Consider the following 5,840-nt stretch of genomic DNA (forward strand, 5'->3'; position numbering starts at 1 on the left):
TCTCTAATCCTATATATATACATTCTGGTATGTTGACATGGGGAGTTTAGGTATTAAGAGTCATAATACCTATACCCTGATTGTAACTTATATATATATATTACTTGATGAATTTCGGCAAATGAATTTACCTTCAATACTTAATACTTATGCTAAATCATATGTTTTAGAAAACTTGATATTTAGTCGCTTAACTAGTTGATAAGAGAGTTTAGAGAAGTCTTTTAGTTTTTGTGAATAAAAACTAATAAAGGGAGATATAATCAAGAATAATATTAGGAACTACTTAAATAACAAATTAAAGTTAGTTAAATAAAGGAACAATTCTAATATTATTTCAAGAGAAACAGACGCTGTGTGCTGAACTGGAGAGCATTCAACTGATTATTGGTATGAATTGAATTCTGAGGACGCCATCTTGTTTTTTTAAGTTGTTGTATTGTGTTTATGCAATTTGATGTTTTAATATAGTTTCTTAATATAACTATAGAGTAAAAATTTAAATACACATATATGAAAATTGAGATTTTTGTCCATTGTTTGATTTTGTAATAGTACGGAAAGTTGAAGCACTGGGTAGTACTGGAATTTTGTACTAAAACAATTTATCTCCAATAGTTTAGAAACGTTAAGTTCAATGAATGCATAAACAGTTATTAAAATATATTATTCATTCAAGACGGTTCGGAGCATTGCATGTTCGATCCACACGTTGGTTAATATTTATTTTTTTGCCTTAATGTGAAATAAATATTGCATAAAACAAGGCGGTTATCTCAAATTATTTTAAGTTTATTATACGATGAAAAATTATAAAGTAACAGTAAAAATCTTTATGTTTTACTGCATTTAAGGTAGCGTTTCATAATCTGCACTTCGTGTTGTAGAAACTAGAGTAAACCCACATTATTCTAGTTTCACTTGTAAAGGGAAACGACTTCCGCAATCCTGTGTGATGTGGGCAATGTTTACGAGCGTCTATATAACCTAGCGCTTGTCCAGCGAAAATAAATTATTATAAAGTTATTGTTATTATTATTTTTATTTGAAATGAATATTAGTTGTGTCTTGTATTTTAGGTGTGTTTTATTTATGTTAAAGAGAGGGAAAATAAGGAGGAAAAAAAAAAGAGGAAAGTCAAATAGGGTTGAAAATGAAAATATGAAAAAAAAAAAAATATATATATATATATAGAGAGAGAGAGAGAAAAGGAAGAAATACAAAAAAGAGAGATTAACAAAAAAAAAAAATAATGAAGTATAGAAAGAAGAAAAATAATCAAAAAGAATATAAAGATAAAAAAAACCAAAGCGAAGAAAAAACCGTTATGTACTATTGATATGAAGATAGCTGACCATAGATATATAAGAGGAGGCATGGTTGTGGGGGGGAGCGAGGTGTGGTCAGCAGAAAAAAACCCAAATAAACAAACGAATTATTTATTTGTGCCGGCGTTTCGATCTAATTTTCAGGTTTTCGTTATAGCTATAAAAACAAAAAGGCAATAACCATCATTCAGAGAGAAAATAAGTAAATAAATGCAAATAAATAAAATAAAATAAATAATTGACTAAAAAATAAGTTTGTTTATTTCTGTTTTTTTCTGCTACCCGCACTCCAAAATCCGACCATCTTCTCCTCTTGTCATATACTATTATTATATATTATTTAATTGTTATGCCTTGTAAGATTAAAAAGAAATTGTCAGATTAGATTTGAATAAGTATGCTATGTAGCTACCCAATGAAGTTGGACATAAAAATCTTGGCTGTTTTTGAATAATGTTTTTTTCTTCTCTTTTATTTACTCGGATCCAGACCGTCACCAGTTGTGGATCAGTCCCTAAATATATAAATTATTTAATTTATTTTTATGAACAGTAAAAGTTCGATATATTTTCATGCTACACCTACACTTTTGTGTGTTACTATTTCTGCACTTAAAAATTAAATAGATAGTTAATAATAATAAAATAGATAGTCAATCCATCTATTTTTACTGGCGATATACATACAGATGAGTTATTGCGGGAGGGGGAGGGTACAAAATAAATTTCAGTTTTGACTCTGGGTAGTATTCCATGAAATCTACCGTTTTCAGAGCCTTCATTGTATTAGGACTCAAAGAGAAAATATAAAGCTCTATCAGGGATATTACCGTTTTTTCTGGAATATAATGAACTTCTAGTGGTATGGCCTGTACCTGAAATAGTTAAATACCTGATTTCCAAGGACATTTACTTTAATATCTTATAGTATTTGTAAAAATTGAACAACAACTTTCTGACATAATTCAATGTTTTTAATAAATCAATTTATTCTGGTTGTAGACCTCTACCTTGGCACCCCTTCAATGATTTATTATTGTTTGGAATGAATGAAATTTAGTTTTAGTCGTGTTTTTCTGCATGGTCTACTGGACTGCTGGTGACCTTTTGTGCTCAGGTGCGAGTTTTTGGGTGGCTGTCTGTAAGGCCGCAGTCCAGCGCGGAAAATTTTCAATTAAATAATTAATGTTGTTAAAAATCAAACATACAGGTGACAAGATGCTCTCGCCCATATAAAATTTTTAGCTTCATGATTTCCCCTGTTTTTTTTATTTATTTATTTAATGTGATTTACAACTGTGCAAATAATAAATACAATAAGTAAATATGTTGCATGTTTCATTTATACTTGAAAATCTTGGGAAGGAACCACTCATTGGTGGTACTTCAAGCATTAATCTAAATTAGAAGGTCCCGTGGCCATCTTCTTTTCAGATGCCTCGGAGGATTACCAGGGATTGTTAAGGATGAGAGATTAAGAATTAATGGGTTAGGATGGGTAAGGAGTTTGGAATGAAAAGACGCATACCTGTTTTGGGTCAAATCTGCAACGAATGGAATGTTAAGGTCTTTGTGAATGAGTTTATTTGTAACGTAATTAGGAGCATCAAGGATTTTGGCTTGTGAGGATTGGATGCGGGAGAAATTTGATGGTTTGGGAGAGCCCCAGAGTTCAATTCCATTTGTCCAAATTGGTCTGATTATCGTAGTGTATACTAACTTTTTGTAGTGAATGGAAAGTTTAGAGCGTTTGTCAAGTAGGTGTTGTAGCAATCGGAATATACGAGCAATTTCTTGTCGTTTCAGTCTTGTATGTGGATTCCAAGTAAGTTTCTTGTCAAGATGGAGTCCTAAGTATCGAATCTGTTAAACAGGCGTTAGTGGAGTATTTAGAAAGAATACTGTAGGACAGGAGAGTAGAGGTTTACGAGAGTAGAGGTTTTACCAAAACAATACAGTCCACGCTTACTTTTATAAGAGATAGCAAAAAGTAAGGTCTATTGCAACGTATATTATTCTGAATTAATTGAACCTTATTTGGCCATTATTCTGGTATTTGCGTACAAGAATAAAGTGAAATGCACTATATGAATGAAACACCCGTAGCCTTCCTTCTACTTTGTCAGTATCTTATGTACTTCAAATTTTGATTGGATTTCAAAATTTTCTCTGGGATCCATCAATATTATTCCTACATAATCGATCTGAATTTCCACCTAAGGTTTTATTGACCGACCATGTAGGGGCCCCTTTCGGGCAGCAGATAGCTAATACTTCCTTAGCGGCTACATTCTCTAATGTCCTCAATTTGTTATCGCACTATAGTTACTGTACCATTTTATCAATTTTTTGATCTGGATTGCACAATGATTGTAAAAGATTCTTAAGTAAAAAGAGTCGTACAATTTTTGAAATAATCCCTGGAAAACATCTAAATTTAGAAATTAAGGCGTTGGAAAACAAAAATATTGACAACCAGTAAATTGTATGAAGTTAAGATCAAAGAAGAAACAAAAATACAAGAATTAGAACAAAGTCAAAAGCATTTCTCATACTGAGTTCCAGGGATTTTAGGTATTTTTTTACACACACATTTTAAATGAATTGATACACTTTTCTATAATTAGTATGTTAAATGGAATATCGGTATTCACATACAGATAAATATAAATAATGGATTAGCTGTTGTGTATTTAACCTTGAAGAAATATACTAGGCAGAAATAATTTGTATTTTAGTCAGTAGAGGTTTTGATGAAAGGGAAAATCACATGTAATGATTATTAATTAACTGATGAAAGTACAAACTTGAAAAAGGGAACAAAAATTATTTTCCAAATATTATTATATAACAAATTAAATATTTCATTACATTTTAAGTCAATTAAGTGTAACTTAATGATTCGGTGAGATTCTATGGTCGTAAACAATCTCCTCTGATTGCATATGAACTTCATAGAACTATCCCAGCCATTGGAGGCCAAGCGGCTACCAGTGGTTTCCGACCTAAGTACTTAACTATATTTTTACGTAAAGGTATTAATTCGACGTAGAATTTAATAGGTTTTAATATATTGTAAAAATCATATCGTTTTACCGTTCATCATATCAATGCACCGTTTAGGAGTAATAGGTGAAAAAAAATACCTAATTCATTATTTTATTAAAATAATTGACTAATTATTGAGCGTTTTAAATGCATTTCTGTGTTACGTATGGATTCATATTTAGTACTATATTTCAGTTTAAGGTAAAATATTCCGATTCTGGAAAATTTCGAACTTGCGTTTTCGACCCAAATGTACTTTTTGGGATCTCCTTAGTCCAAATAATGAAGTCTGGCAAAATGCTCTGTGTGCCTGTGAACAGCCTAGCCCCAAAATAAAAAGTCGTAATTGAAATTAAATGTTTATTGTGGGTACATGCATGGGATGTACCAGCAATTCTTTCGATTAAGTCGACTGACCGGTAATTTATAGAATCGATTTTTACATTTTTCCAGTTTTCTCGAAAACGATTTTGATTAAACTTATCAACGTACAATTTTAAATTATCTTTCATATCATCTAGATCTTATTCTTATTGTAATAGTCTGACAAGGAATAAACAGCGAATTTTTGAAGAATCTTTAAAGTACCTTCAATTTTGATTTAATAGGAAAATAATAAATAAATAACAGCTCTCAATGTAATAGTTACCAATGGAGAAATACAATATGGTAAAGAATTTTATGAACAATTAAACTAGGAAAATAGAAACATCCTATTTGAAACGGAAAAGCCCCACATTTTCCGATTAAATTACTGCTACGTTATGATTCATTGATCCATCTTATTCTTGACAGGAATGAAGTTTATGTTCGTTATTATCACCTCAATAATCTCTAATCTACGAATATTTATAGCAATATATTCGTTAAAATTAAATGAAAAAAATAGCTACAACTTCAGCTTTGTTGGATCCCTTAAGGAAGTATGTAGGGTGGTAAGTAAAATTTGTGTGATGCGCGTATTTCAAAAATTATTTTTGTTTACGACTTTTTTCAATTTCATGTGCTTTTTAAATATTGCTCAATTAAACTATCTTACAGTCTCCTCTTCCCGGTTTAAGCTAATATTTTAAAAGTGATATTGGGCCGTCGCTCCCCGGGGGTCTTAGCGGGACGAGTCCGGTGGAAGGATTGCCTTTAACACCCAAATTACTTAGATATATACTATAATTGTTATATTAGAATGTAAATATTTTTAATACAATCAGAGAATTTTAGTCCCTCTAAAATGCCAAATGCATTAGAAGAAAAATAAATAAAGAAATTTTAATCATAAATTGCAAAAATTATTTTCAGGTTCGATTTAGCACTTTACGGAATTATTAAGTTGTGGTGCTCATTCAACGCAGTATGTAATGTTTTTGTTTTACATTTTTTCACATTCGGTCGAGAGATCGCTGACTTAATCGGACAGCCAAATTTTAGATGCTTCTCACGCGTCAAAGACATAAAAATAAATACCACC

The 5,840-nt window shown here is 30.9% G+C and overlaps 1 protein-coding gene across 1 annotated transcript in view; it reads left to right on the plus strand.

Moving 5' to 3' along the window:
• C3G (C3G guanyl-nucleotide exchange factor) overlaps positions 1-5,840 on the plus strand; it is a 151,045-nt gene that overhangs the window by 15,291 nt on the left and 129,914 nt on the right. The window lies entirely within an intron of this gene.

Source organism: Halyomorpha halys, unplaced genomic scaffold, assembly GCF_000696795.3.
Source record: "Halyomorpha halys isolate HHAL.00 unplaced genomic scaffold, Hhal_1.1 Scaffold207.1, whole genome shotgun sequence".
Classification (NCBI taxonomy): Eukaryota; Metazoa; Arthropoda; class Insecta; order Hemiptera; family Pentatomidae; genus Halyomorpha; species Halyomorpha halys.